The sequence below is a fragment of the Rousettus aegyptiacus genome, unplaced genomic scaffold (genome assembly GCF_014176215.1).
Source record: "Rousettus aegyptiacus isolate mRouAeg1 unplaced genomic scaffold, mRouAeg1.p scaffold_m13_p_15, whole genome shotgun sequence".
NCBI lineage: Eukaryota > Metazoa > Chordata > Mammalia > Chiroptera > Pteropodidae > Rousettus > Rousettus aegyptiacus.
The window spans coordinates 22,460,905-22,486,617 of NW_023416290.1; the positions used below are offsets into that span (position 1 = coordinate 22,460,905).

The 25,713-nt window shown below is 33.3% G+C and overlaps 1 protein-coding gene across 11 annotated transcripts in view; it reads right to left on the reverse strand.

The window, feature by feature from the left end:
- SNTG1 (syntrophin gamma 1) overlaps positions 1–25,713 on the reverse strand; it is a 746,957-nt gene that overhangs the window by 467,789 nt on the left and 253,455 nt on the right. For 10 of the 11 annotated variants that reach the window (XM_036232864.1, XM_036232854.1, XM_036232853.1 and 7 more), the window contains one exon: positions 20,565–20,640. The exons of the other annotated variant lie outside the window; for it this stretch is intronic. The gene's annotated coding sequence lies outside the window, so the exon portion shown is untranslated. The remainder of the gene's footprint in view (positions 1–20,564; positions 20,641–25,713) is intronic. 11 annotated transcript variants of the gene reach the window in all.

Genomic DNA, 25,713 nt, shown 5'->3' on the forward strand with positions numbered 1-25,713 from the left:
TCTCTGTGCTTAGGGATAAATAGGCTGGGCTAAATAAACTCGAGGCTGCAGCATTGACTGTATGCCCTCCCGAAGAACTTTCCTGTCTTCTTTTTTTTCCCTTAGGCTTCACCCCCCCTCTTTCAGGTGCTGTTCGATCTCTACCGGAGGGCTCCGGCAAGATACTATATGTTATGCATAGAATATTGAATATTTATGCTTCAAATTTTACCTTTTCTGAAATATATTGAGTTTAATTCTACTGTATAATGTCACGTAGTACCTGGACACAAGTAGATTAATACTAATGTCCTACACAGTCTCCCAGTGAACCTGGAGTCTGAATGTCATTAGTTTATCTTCTACACAGGCCTCTAATCCCTTACCCGCAGAACAAATTCAGAAATAAAACACAGCTATCAGGACAAATTACAGTAAAGCCAACTTATAACTTGCTTTCTGATATAAATAATCTTTTTCAGTCTTTAGTGGTTCTCAGAATGTGGTCCCTGAATCAGTAGGACCAGGAAAGTTAGAAATGAAAATTCTCAGGCCCCATCCCAGACATATTGAATCAGAAACTCCAGGTTTGGGGCCCGGAAAGCTGAGTCTTAACAAGCTCTCTGGGTGATTCTGATGTATACTCTATTTGAAGAACCACTATTCTATGACACCTAAGGGTATTCAAAAAACAATACAGCCAAACGATAACATTAACAAATGTTTGCATTCTATGAATTTCATCCTTAAACTTGTAGGATCTCTGTTGGCTTACTTATATTGACCCCAAAGTTTGTGAGGTCCAGCAATCTGGAGGCTGTCAAAATATCCTTTGTAAGGTAAAGAACAAGTTGTTTCTTCTGACCTCTTATAACTTACTCCTACTGGGCCATCTGTGGATTTGGGAGGAAACGTATACTTTGAGTAAAAGTTGCTAGTTTTGAGTGGAACTCAGAAGAAGAGAAGGTTCACCAACAGATCCAGACTGCTGTGCAAGTTGTTCTGCCATTTGGGTCATTGGCGCAGCATACCCGTTGGTTTTTAGAGTTTGATTGGCAGAGAGGGATGCTGTTTGTGGTATATTGGTAGGAACCTCTAGGTTAATTATAGCCCAGGCCCTGAGGATTTTTAAACGAAACTCTACCTTCCACAGTGGACATCTACTCTCTCTTTAAGAAGCAGCTTTTGTCTGTTATAGAGACTTACAAGAGACTAAACATTTAACCATGGGCTACCGAGTTACTCTGTACACACTATAAACTGAGTACTGTTTAACCCAAAAAGTCATAACATTGGGTGTGTATGTAGCACTCATTATCAAATGGAAGTGATATATACATAGTTGGGTCTGAGCAGCTCCTACAGGCACAAGTTGAATGACAAACTAGCCCACAGACAAGTGGTCCTCATACCAGCTACAGTGCTATCTCTCTCCCTGCCTATACCTTTGGCCTCATGGGAAGTTCCCTATGAGTGGTTGACCAAGAACAAAACTCAGAGTGGTTTACAGATGTATCTGCATGATATACAGGAAACATCCACAAGTGGACAGCTATAGTACTGCAGCCTCATTCCAGAACAGTCCTGAAGACAATCATAAAAGAAAATACTCGCAGTGGATGGATCTTACATCAATATACCTCTTGTTTATTTTGCCTACAAGAGATAGATACGATGATCCAGAGACTGTTTTATGAGCTGCTTGATTTATGAATTGAGGTTAGTGATTTGACTAAATGGTTAAGAATTTGAAGGGATACTATCAGAATATTGGTGTCAAGAAGTCTGGAAAAGAGGTATGAGGGTAGTCAACTGAAAATCAACATAGAATGTGAAAACTTTTATGTTCTATGTAAATTGTTGCCAACAAGAGATACAGCCAGAGAAATATTTTAATAACAAAAATAGAATGACCCATTCTGTGATGTTACTCTCTTTTTCTAGCACTTGTTGTCATATCTCATGGACTGGTGAGCAAAATGGCCTTGGTAGCAGTGATGGAGTGTATGCATGGGCTGATTAATACAGACTTCCACTCACCCAGGCTTAACTAAGAGTCACTTCTACTATGGCACCATTTCCTATGTCAGCCAGCTGCTCAGTTGCAGGTTGATTGCATTGAACCATTTCTTTCATGGAAGGGACAGCATTTTGTTCTTAACGAAATATATACTTACTATTGATATGGATTTGTCTCCTCTGATTTTGGTGTTTTTGTTAAAATTGCCATCCAAGAACTTTTATAAAATACTCTTTCACACACCATACAGCATTGCTTCTGACCATAGAGCTAATTTTACAGCAAAAGAAGTGTGGTAATTTATTCATGCTAATGGACTCTCTGATACAATTGCATCCTGAGTTTATATTATACCTACATGTCTTTGTAAAATTTGATATTTCTCTCTCTCTCTCTTTTTTTCTTTTTTTATAATTTCAGTTTATGTGGGTCTCAGGTCTGGCTGTGATCCAGGCTCACAGCTAGGAATAGGAACCCAGATTTAGAATGTTACATTAGTGTATTAGGGTACCTGCCCTTAAAATATGTAAAGATAATTCAGCTAGTGTATCATGCATGTGTGGCTGAATGTCACTATTGCACTCTGATATGTGTGGAGTCATGCAGTCTCCTGGAGAGAAAGGGAGCACAGAAAAAGGGAACAGAAGAAGAGCAGAAGCAGAAGCTTGCTTCCCAGAATAGATTGCACTTTCTGCAATAGAAGTGCATTCTCTGCAATAAAGTAGGTGCCTACCGTCTCATTCTCATGTTGGTCTCTTGTACATTCTTCCGACTAAGCATCTCACCACCAAAAACTTCCCTTCTTGATCAGTTCAGTACTGAGAGTTTATTAGTTTCAAGTATACATTACATTGATTAGACATTTATATAGTTTATAAAATTATCCCCCTAATGCTCTTTCCTCTAGCTCCATCTAGCCATTACATTAATGCTAACAGCATTCCCTATGCCATGCTCTCCATCCTGTGACTCTCTGCCAACTAATTTTTACTTCTTTAACCCTTCACCCCATTCTCCCAGCCTCCAAAATTTCTCTACTCTGTCCATCACCAGATCGTCCTTGATATTTATGAGTCTTTTTTTTTGATTAGTTTGTTCTTTTTCTTAGATTCCACATATAAGTGAAATAATATAATATTTATCTCTCTCTCTGCCTGACTTATTTCACTTGGCATAATAACTCTAGGTCCATTCATGTAACTGCAAATGGTAGGATTTCATTTTTTTAATGATCGAGTAATATTCCATTGTATATATGAGCCAAAATATTAAATTTGATATTTTCTACTTCATCAGTAATAAAATGAGCCCAAAATATCTCCTTAATAAGTCTACTGCAAAAATTAAATAAAAGTTTAAATATAACATTTTCGAAAAATATTTGTAAACTTTAAAGTTAAATGAGAATTTAGTGTTTTATATATGCATGTATTTTTATATAATTTTTATTAAATTTCTTGGGGTGACATTGGTTAATAAAATTATGTAGGTTTTGAGTGTACAATTCAATAATAAATCATCTGTATAATGGATTGTATGTTCACCACCAAAGTCAAATCTCCTTCCATTATCATATATTTGATACCCTTTACCCTTATCTACCTTCTCACTGTCCCTTTTCCCCTTCATAACTAAGCTGTTATCTGTATTTATAATTTTTTGTTTGTCTTGTTTGTTCATTGCTTTCAGTTTTATATCTCACATATGAGTGAAATCATGATTCTCAACTTTTTCTGTCTTATTTTGCTTAGCATGATTATCTCAAGATCCACTCATGTTACCACAAATGGCAGTATTTCATCTTTTCTTATGGCTGAGCAAAATTCAAATGTATATATATACCACATCTTCTTTATTTAATCATCTATCAAAGGACATCTTGGTTGTTTCTATGTCTTGGCCAGAATTTAGTATTTTAAATCCACTTTCTAATATTATTTGTTAATTTTTGATAGAAATTACATCAAACACTTTCATATAGTATCTATTTATTTATTCCACAGCATGAGTTATGACTTATGCATCAAAGGTCTCATAGCTAGCAATGATACCAAAAACCTCTGACCTCAGCAGTCAAATTTTAGAGCTATGACTATTAATACAACCTGCATATATTTTCTAAACATATTAAAAAACCTTGCCACTTTAAGAAAAGTGTTAATCATCCTAAGAGAAATCAATATCACAAAGTACCATTAGAATAAGAAAAATCGTAAACCGCTCTTGGTTTTGCTAATAATGAACACTTATAATGATTTTCAAATATTAGAGAAAAAAGGTTGAGAAGTTGCCATAAAAAATCACAAATTCCATAAAAAAGATATTAAAATGTGAACTGAGGACATTTAAACTTCTTTTAGAAAAATAGCAATGACATACTTTTACATTTGGAGTTCCAATGTATACTTTTTGTTCACACTTAAATCAGACAGAGAAAGACAGACACTGTATGATATTTACATGTGGAATCTAAAAATGCCAACCTTGTAAAACATAGAGTAAAATGATGGTTATCAGGTTCTGGAGGATGAGGGTATAGGAAAGCTGTTATTAAGAGTACAAACCTGCAACTGGACGTAGAGATCTAATGCACAGTATAGTGAATATAGACAAAATTATGGTATTACAGTCATCAAACATGGTAAGAAATTAGACATAATTATTCCAACAACAAAAAATAGTAATTATGTGGTGAGGTAGAGGTGCTATAACTACGATGACAAGCAATACAATGTATAAATGTATCATAACAACATATTGTATATCTTACATTTAAACAATGTTATATATCAAATATATTTTAATTTTAAAAGTAACAAAATTATGTATAAAATGTAATATAAATATTAAAACATGTTGGGTTGGAGGATATATTAAATTGGGAATAAAGGGGTAGAAACATAGTATTAAGTAGCCACTGGTCATCTTGGTAAGAATGATTTCAGATGGATAAAAACCTTTTAGTAACAGTTTCAAGAGAGAATAAAATGTAAAGATTTAGAAACATGGAATATCTACAGCCACTTTTATCCACCCCCCTCCCCTCCCTGCCCGCCACTTCCATTCCTGATCTACGAATGTTACCATCTCTCCTTAAGAACTGGATTTCTGAACGCAGGTTGTCTCCATCTGTGAGTATGGTCTGTGGCTCCGCCTGGGGTGTGAACCCAGGACCTTTAGAACTTTCTGCATGTAAAGCAGATGTGCTAACCACTACATTATGGAGCCATCCCCTACAACCACTTTTAGAAGTTTGGTATAGAGCTACAGAGAAAGTTCAGGCTGATGTTAGGATAAATGGAATTAAAGGAGAGATTTTGTTTCATTTAAGATATAACAATGTTTGTGTTCAGATAAAAATAAAAAAAAATAGAATACAGAGAAACAAATTGGGGATAGATAAATAAGATGAAATTACAAGGGGAAATACTTAGGCTGATTAAGAAAGATGAATTTGAACCATTCATTATAAAAGTGAAGAGTCATTGTCTAAGATGAGTATATATGTTTTATTCATAGGAACTGGGAATATGGTTTGAGATGCAGGTAAGTTTGATAGATTTTCAAATGAATAGATAATTTTCTTCTATTGCATCTGTTGTAGCAAAGTAAAAACAAGATTGTTGGATATAATGATAAAGGGAGAACTCTGCTGAAAGTTTGAGGGAGAATGAAGATATAAATAGCCATGTCAGACAAATGATTACTGACAAGTAATAGTTACGACCTGATTGTGGTTTGAGGTCAAACTTTAAAGTGAATTTATCCACATAATTATGTTTTCTTTTAATCATTTTCTGCTAACTGAGTAAGCAAATAGAAATATGGCTTAACCCTGGTTGTTAATTTTTTTTCCAGGTAAATATTAGAAAAAGATAGAACCACCCCCCACCCCCAAAAAGGATGAGAATGTACAGTGATAATCACGATAGTGACTATATTGATGTATAATGGACTCCATGTTATATAACGGCACAGAGGCATAAGGGATATAGACAATGATAGATTAGTTAGAAGTTCTCGACAAACTCTGAAGTAGAATAACTAGAGTAAGTGAATTGAAAAGAGAGAATATAGAATAAAATCACTAAGATTTTGGAGATTATACTGTAAAAGGCAATAATACAATAATAATTTAATAGGATAGATGGTTGTAGAACAATGGACAAATAACTGAAAGGAAGGAGGTATAGAACTGAAAGCCTGGAATGTTGAATCATCTATGTGAATATTGAAGCATAATAACTGCATAAATATTGCAGATAAACACCATTAGTCACATGTAAAATCTTTAGTATATGAGCAAGAGTGACCAAATTTCAGCAGATGACATCATCAACCATGTATTTGAGCAAAAATATCTGATGGAATGCATTGCAAAGGAGGAATGAAAAGAGTAAAGAAAGAGGAAAAGGTGTGGATAAATAAGCAAAGAGGAATAAAATGAACACTTGCACCTCCACATCTATTGTTTGTTGAATTGTAGAAGAGGCACGCATGTTTGAGAAGCCTGAAGAGGAAGAATTGCCCCCAGGGATTTCAAGGTTTGAATTAGGGTAAGAGAGTGAAAAGAATACTCATGGTACTTAAAAAGAGAGAATTTTTCTGATGGCAACAGGTAAATAGTAGAGGGAAAAGTTGGAGGGCTAAGGAAAATCAGGGAAGGGTGGGAAAGTGGGTCAGATCTGGGGTTACAGCCAAATGGGGCAAGCCATAAAAGATGTTGTTTAGAGTTCACCGCTACTTGATATGAAGCACCTGTGACTGTTCAGTTTCTCGGGAAAGTGAGGAAAAGAGAAAGGAGCATGCATCCACCGACTCTAGTTTTCCAGTAGTAAAATCTGCCTTATGGATATTGATTCTATAGCACTTCTGAGACCTCTGGTGTCTTATTTTAATTGGAGATTTCCAGGAAGGAGAAAAATGGTGAATGGTATGAGATGCAGAAATAATATGAAGAATTGATAACTTGTACCTGCATAAAGAATTCCAAAGAACAGGTAGACAAGCAATACAGTAGTGGCTGAAGCCGAAATAAGTGACCAAGAGAGACAGGTGAAGCCGGGAGAATCTAAGGTAGTTCTTAGACTTAAGATGTGTCTGGCGCGCACACACACACACACACACACACACCAAAAATTATTTTTCTTGAAAAATACTTTCAATTACGATTTGGACTACTTTTATTACTAATATTTTGGGTCTCAAGTAGACATAATCATAAAATAATTTTGATTTAGTGATGTCTACTCTTCTTTTACACATTTCTCTCTTCCATTTCATCTTCATTAATTATATTCAGTTACTTAACTGGAAACTCATTCCATAGATTTTTCAAACCCTGAACTTAGTGAGTTATGTCATGTAGCAAAAAAAAAAAAAAAAAAAAAAAAAAAAAAAAAAAAAAAAAATTGAATTAGGTGACAAAATCCCAAAGAGGTAATTTTTAATCCATGATTATCTCAACATATAACTTTGGAGAAATGCAATTGGCAATAATAAAACCTGCCATACATATATCAAAAGCTGTGTGTCACACAGAAACAATATATATGTAAAATACTAAATACTATACAAATGAGAAGTGTTATTATTACATATTCATTTCTCTCTGTATCTTAAACACATAAGCATTTAGACTGAAACTTTCACTTTGTAAATGGTATTTTTTTCTAAAATAAAGAGTTTGTTAATTTTTATTTAACTTTAGAAAATATTCTTCTGTTCTTATTTATGTGTTACCACTTACTCAAGTTCAAATATTATATTATGAAACACAAGTGTGGAAAAATTTTGAAATCTACCTTGGTTTTTAAATAGCATAATAATTATTATATTGTGTTATTACATTCAATTCAGTGGAACTGTTTTTCATTAGGCTGATTGGTCCCTTCTTAAACTGTTGAATTTCCTCCAGTGTTATTTAAAAAAATAATATGTAAAAACATCCAAATTTGACTTATAAAAGAGAGACTAAAAGGTAACATATTTTAAAATCACCCTACTTTTTATTGATATTATTCATCACCAAAAATCCTACAGATAAAATTTTGTATAATTTTCTTATATTTAATCATTTTTATACATATACTAGCTATCGCATTAACTTTAGAAAAAAATTAAAAATCTATTATGTCTTATCTATTTCACTAGTGTTATTCTCTACCTAAATACTAATAATGTTAACTTGTTAAAGCAACAAATGTTGTAAATACCAATTTAACTCAATTAAATTAAAAAATAATGATAAAGTACAATGCAAACTCTGCTGAGGACCCCAATTCCACCTGTTGATAAAAGTGAAACAACAAAAATTCTAGTCAAATGGTTGTTCTTGAAGTTTCAAATTGTGGAAAGGAAAGTATACTTAGGGCCACATTCGAAGATGACACACCCAAAGGCCAGACTGGGCAGGCAGGCAGAGCCCTGCTAAAGTGAATCCAGTCCTCACAACTAATCAGCCCAAGGGTTATTTCCTCTCACTAACATGTAAATAGCAACTAAGGCTCAACTAGAACAGGAGAGCACACACAACTCATACAAGAGACACATGTGGAACACCCAGCTCAGGTCACCTGTGAGACTGGGCCACTGAAACTCATAGGAAACCCACTATATAAGGTCATGCTACTAAGACCAGGAGACATAATAGCCCAGCTTTATTACTAATACATAGAAGTAAACACAGGGAGACAGCCAGAATTGAGAGACAAAGAAACATGTCCAAAGAAAAGAACAGAATAAAGCTCCAGGAAAAAAACAAAACAAAATGGAATTCAGAAATCCACCAAATGCAGAGTTCGAAACATAACTTATTAGGATGCTCAATGAACATAGGGGAAGAACAGATGAACTTAATGAGAAGTTCAACAAAGAGATAGAAAACATAAAAATGGAGATAGAAAACATAAAAAAGAACCCATCAGATGTGAAGAATACCAAAACTGTAATGAAGACTACATTAGAGGAAATTAACAGTAGATTACATGATACAGAGTATTAAATCAGCAATTTAGAATGAAGGTAGCAGAAAACACCTAATCAGAATAGCAAAGAGGTAAAAGAGTCCAAAAAATATGAGGATAACTTATGAAGCCTCTGGGACAATATAAAGCATACCATAGGGGTACAAAAGGAGACAAGAACAAGCAAGAAATTGAAAACCTATTTCAAAAAATAATGACGTAAAGCTTTCCTAACCTGGTAAAGGAAATAGACATAGAAGCCCACAAGCACAAGATGAATCTAAATGGGTCAAAACAAAGACACATAATAATTAAAATGCTAAAGGTTAAAGGTAAAGAGAAAATTTTATTTTATTTTATTTTATTAAGTTTATTAGGATAACATTGGTTAATACAAATAGATAATTTTCAGGTGTACATTATAATTTAACATCTATGCATTCTATTGTGTGATTACCACCCAAAGTCCAGTTTCCTTCAGTTACCATATATTTGATCCCTTTACCCACTTCACCCTCCCCCAATCTCCTTATAATTGACCCCCTTTACCTTGTCTACCTCTTCCCTCCTCTACCACCTCCTACCCTCTAGTAACCACTAGTCCATTGTCCATGTCCCTGAGTTTCTGTTTGTCCTGTTCATTTATTGCTTTTCGGTTTATATCTCACATATAAGTGATATCCTTTTATTTTCAACTTTTTCTGTCTGGCTTATTTCGTTTAGCATGATTATCTCGAGTTCCATTCAGGTTGTTGCAAATGGCAGTATTTCATCTCTTCTTAAGCTTGAGTAATATCCCATTGTATGTATGTACTACAGGTTCTTTAGCCAATCATTTATTGTAGGACACTTTGGTTGCTTCCATATCTTGGCCATTGTAAATATGCTGCTATGAATATCAGTGTGAAAATATCTTTTTGGATATGGGTTTTCAAGTCATTGGGGTAAATACCCTAAAAAGGGATTGCTGAATCATATGGTAAATCAATTCTTAGGTTTTTGAGGAACTTCCATACTGTTTTCCGAAGTGGCTATACCAATTTCCAGTCCCACCAGCAGTGTATGAGGGTCCCTTTTTCTCTATATCCTTCTCCAACATTTGTAGTTACTTGTCCTGTTAATTATAGCTATTCTAACAGGTGTGAGATGGTATCTCATTGTGATTTTGACTTGCATTTCCTTAATAGCTAGCGATGATGTTGAGCTTCTTTTCATATATTTGTCAGCCATTCGTATGTCCTCTAGGGAAAGTGTCTGTTCAGGTCCTCTGCCCATTTTTTGAGTGGATAGTTTCTTTTTTTGTTGTTATTGAGTCATATGAGTTCTTTGTATATTTTGGATATTAGGCCTTTATTGGAGGTGTTGCTTGCAAATATATTTTCACATTCAGATGGTAGTCTCTTTACCTTGTTGACGATTTCTTTTGCTGAGCAGAAGCTTTTTAGTTTGATGTAGTCTCATTCATTTATTTTCACTTTTACTTCCCTTGCCTTTGAGGTCAAATTCTTAAAATCCTCTTTAAGTCCAACGTCCTTGAGTTTCTTTCCTACGTTTTCTTCTATGCATTTTATTGTTTCAGGTTTTATATTCAGGTCCTTAATCCATTTGGGGTTAATTTTGGTGTGTGGCGATGTTAGACAACAGTCTAGTTTCAATTTTTGCAGGTGGCCTTCCAATTTTCCCAGCACCATTTATTAAAGAGACTTTCATTTCTCCACTGTAGGTTTTTGATTTTTTGTCAAAAATTATTTGCCCATATAAATATGAGTTTACTTCTAGACTCTCAATTCTGTTCCACTGCTCTGTGTGTCTGTTTTGCTGCCAATACCATGCCATTTTGATTATGGTCACTTTGTGGTATAATTTGAAGTCAGGCAGAGTGATGCCTCTAGCCTCATTCTTTTTTCTCAGGATGGGTTTGGCAATTCAGGGACTTTTGTGCTTCCATATATAAATCTGATGATTTTTTGTTCTATTTCTTTAAAAAATGCCAATGAAATTTTGTTGGAGATTGCATGAAATCTGTATAATGCTTTAGGTAATATGGTCATTTTAACTATATCGATTTTTCCAATCCAAGAACACAAAATATCTTTCCATTTCTTTGTATCTTTTTCAATTTCTTTTAATAGGGTTTTGTAGTTTTCATTATATAGGTCCTTCACATGTTTCATTAAATTTATTTCTAGGTTTATTCCTAAATTTCATTAAATTTATTTTTTTTGTTGCAATTGCTAAAGGAACTATTTTTTCCACTTCTTTTTCTGACACTTCATTATTAGAGTATGGGAATGCTATGAATTTTTGAACGTTGATTTTGTATCCAGAGAGTTTATTGTATTTGCTGATTGTTTCTAGCAGTGTTCTTGTGGAGTCTTTAGGACTTTCTATATAGAGAATCATGTCATCTGCAAATAGTGACAGTTTGACTTCTTCATTTCCTATTTGGATGCTTTTTATATTTTTTTCTTGCCTAATTGCACTTGCTAGGATCGCCAATGTTAAATTAAATAAGGGTGGTGATAGTGGACGATCTTGCCTTTTTCCTGATCTAAAGGGAAGGTTTTTAATGTTTCACCATTAAGAATAATATTGGCTGAGGTTTTGTCATGTATGGCCTTTATTATGTTAAGGTACTTTCCTTTTATACCAATTTTGTGAAGTGTTTTGATCATAAATGGATGCTGTATCTTGTTGAAGGTTAGTTCCACATCTATTGATATGATCATATAAACCTTACTTTTTAATTTATGTTGTGTATCACATTAATGGATTTGCGTATATTGAACCATCCTTGTGCCTTTGGAATGAATCCCACTTGATCATGGTGTATAATCTTTTTAATATGTTGCTTATACGGTTCGACAGTATCTTATTTAGGATTTTTGCTTCAGTATTCATGAGAGATACTTGTCTGTGGTTTTATTTTTTGTGTTATCTTTAACAGGTTTTGGTATCAGAGTAATATTGACCTCATAAAATGAGTTGAGTAGATTGCCTCTTCTTCAATTTTTTGGAAGAGTTTGAGGAGAATAGGTATTAAATCTTCTTTGAACGTTTGGTAGAATTCACTGGTGAAGCCATCTGGTTCTGGACTTTTACTTTTTTGCAGGGTTGTGATGATTGTTTCAATTGCCATACTGCTGATCGATCTATTTAGATTTTCCAGATCTTCTTGATTCAGATAGGAAGATTGTATTTTTCTAAGTACCGGTCCATTTCTTATAGGTTATTAAATTTGGTTTTATGTACTTTTTCATAGTATTCTTGTATGATCTTTATATTTCTGCAGTGTCTGTCATAATCCCCCCTCTTTCACCCCTGATTTTGTTTGTTTGTTTCCTTTCTCTTTCTTTAGTGAGTCTAGCCAGGGGTCTGTCAATTTTATTAACCTTCTCAAAGAACCAGCTCCTTGTTGTATTTATTTTTTTCTATTTGATTTTGTTTTTGTTTTAAATTTCATTTATTTCTCCTCTAATTTAGACAATTTCTTTCCTTCTGGTAATTTCAGGCCTCATTTGTTTTTCTTTTCTAGTTTTCTAAGATGAAGGATTAGGTTATTTATTTGGGCTCATTTTTGTATTTGGAGATAGGCCTGTAATGATATGAACTTTCTCTTATGACCATTTTTACTGTGTCCCAAAAGTTTTGATATGTTGTACTATCATTATCAATAATTTCTATGTATCTCTTGAACTCTCTTTTTATTTCTTCCCTAGCCCAGTTATTCCATGTATTTGTGATTTTTCCTGATTTCTTTTGGCAGTTGATCTTGAGTTTCAAAGCATTACGATCGGAGAATATAGTTAGTATGATTTCAGCCCTCTTGTATTTGTTGAGGCTATTTCTGTGTCCTAGTGTGTGGTTGATTCTTGAGAATGTTCCATGTGCACTAGACAAGAATGTGTAAGCAACTGTTTTGGGATGGAAGGCTCTGTAAACATCAATTATGTACAGTTGTTCTAATATATTATTTAAGGATGTTATTTCCTTATTGATTTTCTGTTTGGATGATCTATCCATATTCAACAGTGGGATATTTAGGTTTCTTATTACAATGGTGTGTTTGTCTGTTTCTCTCTTTAGTTCTATTAGTAATTGCTTTACACGTTTTAGGGCTCCCTGATTGAGAGTGTAAATATTAATAAGCGCTATGTCTTTTTGGTCCATGATTCCCTTTATCATTATGTAGTGTCCCTCAGTATCTTTCTTTTCTTTTTCTATTTTGGAGTCTATTTCATCTGATATTAGTACCACTACTTCGCTTTTCTCTGAATGCCATTTGCTTGAAATATCTTTTCCACCCTTTCACTTTGAGTCTATATTTGTCTTTGACCTGAGATGTTTCTCCTGGAGGCAGTATATTGTTGGGTTTTATTTTTTGATCCATTCTGCAGTTCTTTGCCTTTTTATTGGTTTGTTCATTCCGTTTACATTTAGAGTGATTATTGAAATATGAGGTCTTCTTATAGTCTTATGTTATATATGTCAGTTCTGAATCTTCAGTGTGTAACTACCATTATGAATATGAAAAGGATTGTTATATGTGTGTATATATACATATGTGTGTATATATATATATACATATATATAGATGTAGATATAGATATACATACAGTTATCTATTTTCTTCTGCGTGTGCCTTATTCCCTTTCCCCTTTTTTGTATTTGGATCTTTGAATCTCCCCTTTCAGTCATCATTGTCTCAATTTGTCCCTATGCATTCTACATGTTCATTACTATCTTGCTGTGGCAATTCTCTTCTTATTAGTTAAGCTTATAATGCCTTGTTCTGAGTAAGGGTTGCACTGCTCTGTTTCTATTTACTTGATAGTCACTTTATTCCTAATTATGTATTTTGTTTTGTTTTGTTTTGTTTTGTTTTGTTTTGTTATTTTGTGTTAGGTGAGCTATAGTGCAGGCCTCATAGTGGAGAATTCCAATTTTTGTATGTCTGGAAAGGTCTGAATTTATCCTTCATATCTAAAGGAAGGCTTGGTTGGATACATTATTCTAGCCTGGTAGTTCCTTTCATTTAATAGTTTAAATATTTGATTCCATTCCTTTCTGGCTTGTAAGGTTTACATTAAGAAGTCTGATGATAATCTGATGGGATTTCCCTTATAATTTACCATCTTTTTTTCTCTGACTGCCCTGAGAATTCCACCTTTGTCATTGATTTTTTATAACTTTAATACAATATGTCTTGATTAAGGCCTCTGAATTGAGATAATTGGGTGTTCTGTTGATTTCTTGAATTCCAAGCTCCAGGTCATTCCTTTGATTTGGGAAATTCTCATCCACTATTTGTCTGAAAATGCTTTCTAGTCCCTGCTCCTTTTCCTTGCTTCAGTAAAGCCTATTATTTTTATGTTTCCTCTCCTGATGGTATCAGCTAGTTCTTCAATTTCTCTTTTATTATTTTTCATTCTTTGATTTCTCTCTTTCTTCTTCTGATTTTTTTCTAGATTTCTGTCTTTGATATAACTGTTCCTTTCCTCCATTTTGGCGACTATATTTCCCAAGTTTGCAATTTCATTTTTCAACTCTTGCAGTGTGTTCTCATCTCCGGAAGTTCTATGTAGTTCCTTTTTAGGGTTTCAATCTCATTGCTCTGCCCATCTAGTTGTTTTTCTTTTTTCAATTCCTGAAATTGTTGATTTCAGTTGTTTTGGATCTCACTGAGGTTTTTCAGAAGTACCATCTTGAATTCTCTGTCATTTAAGTCCAATATTTCTATATCTTTAAGCTTATTTTCCAGCGATTTTTCTTTCTTTTTTAGCTGCCTTGTCACTTTGGCTGTTTGTGGTGTTTAATGGACTATTTCTCCACCTTGGCATTAATGGAAGTGTATTCTGTTGTTTTTCCAGAAAGATTTATTATATAAAGGTCTCTCTTTAGCCTGCTGCAAAGAAGGCGCTCTTCTTTTGGTTTCCAGTAGGTGGCATCTAAGCCTCTTGGATCCCTGCTTTATATGAAGCCTAAATGTCTTTTTTATTTTCTTGTAGAAATTAATCACACTTGCTACTCTCGGTTTTAGTTCCTGTCAATGTTAGCAACAGTTTTGGTAGCATTTTCTCAGAATCCCCTGGGGTTCTGTGGTGATCGGTCTCAGAGAGTATGGGGGGAAGACCCTCTGGGTTGAGAGATGAGGGCTGCAGCCTTGTTTTTGCAACCAGTGCTGGTAAAAATCAACTGTCATTTCTCTGATGTCCTGTTGTGCTTCTCTGCTTTCTGCCCTGATGACTGGGCCCTGCTACTGGCTGCTAGAAGTTCCAGCACTTCCAGGCAGGCTGATCGGGGAAGTCACTGCACCTTCTCCATTCCCCACCCAAAGAGAGAATGTATTATTATTATTATTATTATTAATTATCTATTATTATTTTATGCCGACAGTACCTGGTTTCCCAAGGTGGTCCCCCACTGGGGTCTTAACCAGTCCTGACCCCGCTTAGCTTCCAAGATCAAACATCAGGCTTGTTAAGGGCGGCATGGCCATAAACTATGGACCATGGCTCCACTGGGATGTGAATCCAGGACCTTCTGCATGTAAAACAGATATGCTAACTGCTACATTATGGAACCACATCCCCAAAGAGAGAATTTTAAAGATAATAAGAGAAAAGCAATTATTTACCTATAAGAGAGCTCTTCCATAAGACTGTCGATTAATTTCTCAACAGAAACTTTGCAGGCCAGAAGGAATTGGCATGAAATATTTAAAGTGATGAAAAGAAAGAACCTACAATGAAGATTACTCTACCCAGCAAACTATCATTTAGAATTGATAAAGAATTTCCCAAACAAGAAAAGATAAAGGAGTTCATTAATACCAGATGACTGTTACAAGAAATGTTGGAGGACGTCTTTAAAAAGAAAAAGAAAACAAAAGATCAAAAATACTAATAAAATGGCAATGACTCCATAGCTATCAATAATTACTTGAAGTGTAAATGGATTAAATGCTCCAATCAAAAGATAGGGTGGCTGAATGGCTAAGAAAATAAGACCCTTACATATTATACCTACAAGATACTCACTTTAGATCGAAAGACACACATAGACAGGGACAGAAGGGACAGAAAAAGATATTTCATTAAAATGGAAATGAACAAACATAAAAAGGTAGAGTAGCAATACTTATAACAGAAAAAAATAGACATTAAAACAAAGGCTATAATAAGAGACGAAAGAAGGACCTAGTAATCCCAAAACACTACTGCAAAGGAACATGTGAATCTATATGTTCATTGCAGCATTATTTACAATATTAAGATATGGAGGCAAGTTGAGTGTCCATCAATAGATTAATGCATAAAAAAGAGGTGGTACATGTATACAGTGGAACATTACTCAAACATAAAAAATTGAATAAAATCTTCCATCTGCAACAACATGGACAGACCTCATTGCGATGAATGTGATAAGTCAGACAGAGAGAAAGTAAATGCCATATGATTTCACTTAATGTGGAATCTAAAGAACAAAGTAGATGAGCAAACAAAACAGAAACAAACTCAGAGAACATTTTGAGGTTGCCAGATGGAAGTAGATGGGGGGGGGGGGAGGGTCGGCGGTGAAAAGAGAAAGAGATTAAGAAGTACACAAATTGGTAGTTACAAAATAATCATGAAGCTGTAAAGTCTGATATAAGGAATACAGTCAATAATATTGTATAATCATGTATGATGTCAGAGGGTACTAGATCTGAAAGAATGATCACTTTATACAGTATATAAATGTCTAAATACCAGTTGTACACCTGTAACTAATATAATATTGTATGTCAACTGTAATTAAAAATAAAAATTATTTTTAAAAGTTCCCAATCTGGTAGAGAAAACAGACTAAAATAATCTAAAATATTATCATAGATATGTAGAAAAGAATAATTAGTTAGGATTGGGGCACCTGAACACTATCAAGAAGGTAGTGGAATTTGTTCTTGGTTCTTAAATATTAAGGTCCTTAATAGAGGAAAAAATATTCCTTTGGATAATTATTACCATACAGAGTTAATAGCATTGAGGACAGTTGGGATCTAAGAATGAGGAGAAAATAAATAAAGATAAGAATAAAAATAGTCATCAGAATATGAGTGAAAAGACAAGAAAAACAGTGAATGATTATAGACATTATGAACAGTTGGAATTTTAAAAATTAAGGAGTGGCCTATTGTATAATTTAAGTTTACAGAGAAGTAGAGGGCGATACTGACTAAGTGTTGACTAAGAACATACTATAATTTGATGAGGAGGCTTTTTTTCTTTGTTTATGTATTCCTTTGTATTTATAATTGCATTTTTTTTACTTTTTTTAATTTCAAAACTTCCTTCCTATTTCTTTTCCTCTTTCTTTTAATGTAGCAAAGCTTATGAAACTGCAGGAGAATGTCTTTTAAATGTACAGAATACAACTCCCAAAATATTTTCATCAACTTGTTATTTTTTTTCTGAAATATTTATTGTTTCCTCATATCTTGGCATGATGGTAAATCCTGGGGTCACAGGGAGAAATTACATTTTTTTTTCCTTTAAACTCTCACAGAAAATAAAAAACTCTCCTAAAAAAAAATAAGTAAAAACCAAACTCAAGTCAGCATGTTATTTTTACATCAGAAAACAACATTACTATTAACACTTCTGATCAGGAGCTACAGCTCCTACAGACAACTTATTCATTTAGAACCCCATAAGCAAGATTGACGGGGAGGATATTACAGTCAAAAAATATCAAGAAAGTAGCTGAAATATAAAGTCAGTTTTGGGCTCAAGGCTAGGCTTGTTTGCATTTTATAATTCTATCATTTTATCCATGATAGACAACATAGCCATGATAGTCATGATAGACAAAACTGGAAGTAGAGGTGTTTTTATCAGTGCAGTGACTCTAACATCTCAAACATGCCTGAAAAGAGTGAGAATTTGATTAACAATTCTGTTGGCAAATGGGTCAATATAAGCTGCATTCTGTGAGCAGATGCCATGTGTAACACAAAGAGGAGATAGACAATGGAAAAAACAATCAAAGTTCAAGGTCACATGCCTCAAACATCCTTAAAGCACAGAAAAGCAGTTGTAGAATAAATTTTGCACTTTAAAATATTCAGTATTTACATTACAGGAATCTTATTCTGACAATAGAAAATGCCCAAGAAGATAAAAGCTCTCCTTGAGCTCAGTAAAGAGGGCAGCAAGCACAAAGCAGGGGCAAACAATCCAGCTGCATCACTTTTCTCCCACACCAGACATCAAGTGAGCTCTTACTCATGGGACTATTTGCCTTCAAATGTGAAGCTAGTCTGGCTATAAATGTGGACAAATATGATATGAGCACCAATAAAACATAACAGGCACAATTAGAGTTCTATAGGTCAGGTGAGAGACTATAAGAAATCCACTAACAAAAAGTGCATGCTGATACATAAAATTTAAAAATATTTCTTATGTGCAGAAAATAGGCAATGTGGGTAAGGTTATGTTTTATAAGATTGTTTACTATTTCTCCACATATTCATATCCTCTCAAAACAATATCAATTCAAGCTCATTGCTCCTCAATAAAGTATTTTGAATTCTTTAAAAAGCATGGGAGGCAGATATATACCCAAGAAGACAAGAAAAATATTTAAAATTCATCTGTATTTTTTTTAAAACAACATATTTACTCTTTGTGATTGCAGAAGAGGAAACAGCCACCCTCAAATGAATTGTCATTATTCTCCTTACGACAGCCTCCCTTCCTTTTTTTATTTATGGTATGTAACTTGGGACTTTGTCAAGGTTAACAGTGCATAATACTTTGTATAATGGTGAAGTGAAAGCATACAGAGCAACATATTACAAAGGGAAATTTTAATTAGTAATAAATGACATTTTTGAAAAGTAATAACTTTGCCATTTATAGCTAACACAGCATGATTTGGGTAGTTGCCACCTCTATGGTTTGATCCTCTGTCTCTGTTTAGTTAATTCTTTTATGCGGGTTTCAGAATGAAAGGCTGAGAAGCCAAGGAATAACAGCATTCCAGGAAATATAAATATCCATCAGGTGTGAAGGGTTTAGGGGAATGAAGAATGGATTCAGAGGCAAGAAAAAACAGTGGTAGAGAGTACAAGAAGTTCTAGAACACTCAACCCTGTTTCAAGGAAAAGTGTTCTTTCCCCCTTTTCTTTTGTCTATTGAGCCTCTCTATGATATTTTATTTGAAGAAAAGGTATAACTATGAAAAAAAGCTATGCTATGAAAAAAATTGAAATCCTTGGATATAATCCAGCATTTTTGGTACATTTGTGATCTTGCTTCTTAGGAAAGTATGCATTAAATTTTTCTGAGTTCATTTAAATGATGAGAATTCAGTGTTTAATGTAAAAATAAGGAAAAAGCTACCTGATATCAGGTGGTTAGGCATCAGGATGAGGCGGGGAAAGAACAGTCAGTCTATTAACAACCCATTCCTATCTGGGTTCTCACTATAGATGACAAATCTAGTCATTATGACTTCCAGAATATTTTGTAATAAGAACAACTTTAGACCTACTTGTTTGTAATCCTAGATGGCTCTGAACCTTGCCATAATCCTTGAGAACCCCATTAGTAAACCATCTGCAAAGATGCAGCCAGTATTAGAATTCTATGAGTTTCATAACATACAGATATACATACTGAATTATTCTTGTCATTTTAATATTACATTTAGATATAATTTTATACCCTATATATACACGATACATATTCAAGTGTTAGCATTCATTTAACGTAATAGATGACAATAAGTTTTATGATTCTCATTAAACAACTTTGTAAGTCCTTGTATTACCAGGAAATAAAAACTCAAAAATACTGTGGTAATTTATTAGGGATATAGATGTAGTTATTTTAATCCAAAGTTTTGATATTTCTAGCAAATAAAATTTGAGTCTTTCTTTTCAAAAGTAACACTTGTCCTAGTATCAAGGTCACAGACAATATGCATCTTCTACTTCTTTCGACTATGCTGACCCACATTCCCTTTCTGAAGGTATATTTATTTATTTTACAATTTAACACTTTTTCATCCTTTAATCTAAAAAAAAATTAAAAAAAAATAATAATGATAAAAAACAAAGAGAATGGGATAGTCCCTTAGTCTCTAGTGTGAAGCATTTTATAAAACTTTGCCAAGGCATCCTGGTAGTATTGTATATCTATTCTTTCTCCAGGACTCCAGTGCTCACTGAAAGGTGTGACACCAGTTCTCTTCTTGATAAGGAGTTATGGACCCCTTACCACAAAGTAAGTTTTCGAAGAAATGATTAATAATGTCCATTTCTCTGAATCATGTTCATTTAAGTAATAACATAAATTTAATAGTTGTTTAAATGAATATAATGGAAAGATGTCTAAAACAGTCTAACTACTAAACATTGGTATGTGTTTGGAATGTTGTCACTCTCCCCACACCAAGAGATTTAAAAAAAATGTTCAATATTGTTCTAGAAGAGATAAAAAGTCTTCATAAAGCTTAATACTGAAGAAAACAACTCTCATATAAATGTAGAGAAAGATTTTTTTTTTTCATTAATTTACTCACAATGGCATATTGAAAAGTAATAATCTTACTTGAGTTTAGGTAGAACAGTATTTTCCTTTTATCAGAAGTCACTTCTCTGGCAATCTCAACATTCTGGAGAGTAGTCTAGATGCAGAAAGCAAAAATAAAAAGTTCTGTGAACATTCAAAATTGAAGCAGTAAAATTACACTGAAGCATTCACTTCATTCACATGAAAGACACATGCCCAATTTACACTTAAATCACATATAATTTTTCCATATTTCTTTGTGAATTTTTAGGAGTAACTCAAAAATTGTCATCAAAAGACTGAGATAAGATAATAATTAATCCCCCAATGGCTAATGTTAAAAAATTAAGTTCTACAGAACACAATTTGAGGAAATTGGCTTTAAAAAAATTACCAAAGTATATTTGTTAATCTTCCCAAAATTGTATCTGCCAGGAGTTAGCATTGATATCTAAACTGCCAATACTTTAGCCTTTAGAATGACTCCAAGTTTAAATTATTGGTAATATTTAAAAGCCGGCCTTGTAAGAAATTACATATTGATTTGATGCCAAAAAGTGATTACTATTTTAGTGAGACATAGCTGTTAAATCAGTTTTATACTGAAAGAAAGAGTAGGGGAAGACAACTATAAATGAAATCTTGAGCAACAGATCACTAATTCTAAATGCTACACTGATATTTCTCCATTTGCCTCTTAATTTTTAATGATCCCATTTATGTTATTTGTTCTCTCAAGAACTCAATTGTAGTTTTGAAAATCCTCTAATACTTTAATAAAGTAATAGTCAGGTGGGATGTTATATTTAACAAAGCTGTGGTTATCAGAAGTTTCAGGGGCCACAGTCGGCTGCATAGGGATTGCCTGCGTAGCTCATCAAAGACACATATCTGATTCAGTAGGTACATTCTGATTCTGAATCTGATTCAGATTATACAGAGGCCTATGAATATGGTTTATTGATAAGTTCCCCCAGAGAAATCTAAACCTTAGCCAAGTGGGGAACCCTAAACTAGAATAGAAGCTTCTGGGTTGCTGCAGAAATAATTCTGGAATGACTTGTAGATTCCTGACCCCTGGTGAACACTCTTTTTTTGACTGTGGTAATTAAACTTGGTTATTTGGGATATCCTACAAAGTGTAGGAGATTCAAACTGGGACAGGTTCTCCTGCTGGCTTTGAAGTAAGCTCCTTAGTTGTGAGATGACTGCATAATTAAGCCCTTTAGAAAGTGGATGCTAGAAGTTTGGAGTAACCGATGGCTGACCAAAAACATAAAAAAAAAAGGAAAATCAATACTACAAACAAATAACTGGAATCTGCCAATGACTTAAATGAACCTGGAAAAATACCCTGAGCTCTGTATGAGAACACAGCCTGGCCAACACTGTGATTTCAGCCTTGAGAGACCCTGCATGTAATAAAGGTTGTTTTAATTTACAAGTTTAAGAATTTAGAATTATGTATTAATTAAGAATACTATTAATTACAGTGCAACTATCATTATTGTATCTCAAGATATGTAAATTTTAATATTTGTTTTGTTTCATATATGAAATTTAATTTGTTTTTGTCATGTCTTTAGTTTTCTATGAATTAATAATTTAACCTAATCTCATTTTCTTCATTTATTTTTTTCTATAGATTGTATTTCTAAAACAGTAAATATACATCAAACCTTTCCAATTAAGAAACAAACTAACCCCCTAAACATATTAATGTTCCACAGGAATACTGTTGAGGCATGAGCATAGAAACATTCCTTAGAGAACAATGTTCTATTCTCACTTAGGCTAGCCCACACCTGCTTTCTATGGGTACAGAGAGGAACAAATATTAAAGCTTGACTACAACGCCTAAAGTGAGCAATCTCACATTGCCAGGTGGAAAGAGCACCCTGCATGAAAAGAAAAAAAGAGTAAGGAGAATTAAGGGCTAGATGTTTCAGTTTATGTCTTTTGTTCACAATCTTACAGCTTCAATTCCACAACCACCCATTGATTTTTACCTTCGTATAAATGTTGGTATCTCTGCAAAGACTTTAATGAGATGCTGTGAGTAAAACAAAGATGCCAAATAAAACTAAAAACCAAAACAACACAGAAGCAAAGAAGAGTTTGCTATAGCTACTAAAGAAACACCTTAAAAAAAGGTAGATTGATTCGTTTATTGTGTAAGAAAATAGAATGAAAGAAGGGTTCAAAGTTTTTATGAACCCTGATATATGAGGCTCCCCAAAATATCCCAGGGCCCTCACTGCCATGTCTTTCCTCTGGGTCTGAGTTCTCTGGCTGATCTGCCTTCCTATATCTGCCTTTCAAGTCTTAACACATGCATTTTACACATGATGTCTAGGATGTTAAGGTGAACTTAAGCAAGACAAATAACCAAAACTAATTCTACTCTATTTTTCTCAGAACCATAAATCTGACTCCATTTTCTGAGTTAGGAATTTAATAGGAAAATTTTAAGTATGAAATTTGATTATACATATGTTTTGAAAACATAAGAAGTAAGCTATAGGATATTGCTGACAGTAATTTCCTTTTGGATATATCTCCTCGGGCAAGAGAAACAAAAGTAAAAATTAACAAATGGGACTACATCCAACTAAAAAGTTTTTGTACAGCAAAGGAAAACATCAACAAAACAAACAGACAACCAACTGATTGGGAGAAAATATTCACTAATGATACATATGATAAGCAGTTAATATCCAAAACATATAAAGAACTCATACAACTCAACAACATAAAACAAACAATCCAATTAAAAAATGGGAAGAAGACCTGAACAGACACTTCTCCAAAGAGGAAATACAGATGGCCAATAGACATATGAAAAGATGCTCAAGGTCACTAATCATCAAAGAAATGTAAATTAAAACCACAGTGAGATATCACCTCACACCTCTCAGAATGGTTATCTTCAATAAATCAAAGAACAAGTTTTGGTGAGGGTGTGGAGAAAAAGGCATCCTTATACACTTGGTGGGATTGCAAATCGGTTACCTACTATGGAAAACAGTCTGGTGGCTTCTCCAAAAATTAAAATAGATCTACCTTTTGACTTAGTGATTGCATTTCTGGGTATTTATCCAAAGAAAATCAAAAAACAATAATTCATAAAAGTCTATGCACCCCAAAATTTATGGCAGCACAATTTACAATAGCCAAGATATAGAAGCAACCTAAATACCCATCAACAGATGATTGGATAAGAAAGTTATAGTTCATAGATACAATGGAATATTATTCAGCCATTACAAAAATGAAATCCTACCATTTACAATGACATGGATAGACCTAGAGGTTATTACACTGAACAAAATACTGTAACTTTGGTTTGTAACTCCACATTTTGTTTACTACCTAATTTAAGAGACTAATGCATTTAAAATAATTATTAGTTTATGTTTGGAGACATTAAATGTATCAAGGTATAACCTTGTTACATCAACATCCACAAGTGTTGGAGACAGAGATATAAAAAAAAGCAGAGTTTTGTATGTTACTAAAGTTGTTAGTAAAAATCGAAATTAGAACGTTATAACTTTATAATGTTAAATGTGATGTCCATGGTAATGACAAATAAATTAGCTACAGAATATGCACAAAAGGGAATAAGAAAAGAATTTAAATATTTTATTACAACATAAAAACTAAACACAGAAGAATAAAGTAATGTAAGAAATAAGGGGCAAATAATCTTATACATCATAGGGAAAAGAAATGGAAAAATGATGGAAATAACTAACAGTAATTACTTTAAATATAAATGAATTAAATTCTTCAGTCAAAACACAAAGATTAGCAGTAAAGTTAAAAACAAACAAAAAACACTTATGATTTAACTATGTGCTATCTACAGGAGGCTAACTTTACATCAAGAGATACAAAATAGATTGAAAGGAAGGAAAAAGTTATTCCATGCAAATAGTAACCAAGAGAGTGCAATGGTGGCTATACTAATATCAGAAAAAAAATAGACTTTAAGTCAAAAAAACTTTATGACATACAAAGAAACATATCATATATTAATAATAGGTTCAATACAGCAAAAAAATTATAAACATTTATGTACCTATTAATGGACCATCAAAATATGTGAGGCAAAATTTGACAGAAAATAGAAATACACAGGTCTACAATAATAGTTTTAGACCAGTACTCCACTGTCAATAATGGTTTGAAAATCAAATGAAAGTACAGGAATAGAAAATTTGAATGACACAATAAACTAAGTAGATATAACAGACATATACAGAACATTACAAAGACAAACAAATGAACAAACACTTAAGTGGACATGAGACATTTTCCAGGATAGAACATATGTTAGGGCACAAATTAAGTCTCAACAGATTTCAAAAAATAGGTATCATACAAAGTTTTTTCAGTGCCTTCAATGAGAAGTCAGAAATCAATTACAATGAAAAATTTCATAAAGTTACATATTTGTGAAACATAAACAACAAATTCTTAAACAACTAATAGTTCAAAGAAATCTTAATGGTAATTAGAAAATACATGGAGATGAATAAAAATAAAAATTCAAAACACCAAAATTTATAAAACACAGGAAAAATAATCCTAAGGAGGATATTTATAGTTGGAAACTTTTATATTAAAAATAACTAAAATCCGAAATCAACAACCTAATTTTACAACTAGTAAGAGAAAGACTAAATCCAAAGTGAGCAGTAAGGAGATAATAAAGATTAAAGTGCTGAATATATAAAGCTAAAAAAAAGATTATAAGACAGTACTATGAAAAATTGTATGTCAAAAATATTTAATAATCAAGATAAAACAGAAATTTCTAGACATATATAATTTACCAAGATAATAAAACTATAGTAATTAAAACAGCATGGTGTTTGCATAAAACAGACACATAGATCAGTGGAATACAATACATCTCAAGAAAATAAACCCATATAGATATAGTCAGTTAATTTATGACAAAGGAGCCAAGAATATTCAGTAGGGAAAGGATAACCTTTTCAATAGAGTTGGAAAAGTTAGACAGCCATATACAAAAGAATGAAACTGGATAACTATTTTACCCCATATACAAAATGAACTAAAATAGATTAAAGACTTGAATGTGAGAACTGAAACCATAAAACTCCTAGAAGAGAACATATGCAGTAAGCTCCTTGACATAGATCTTTGCAACGATTTT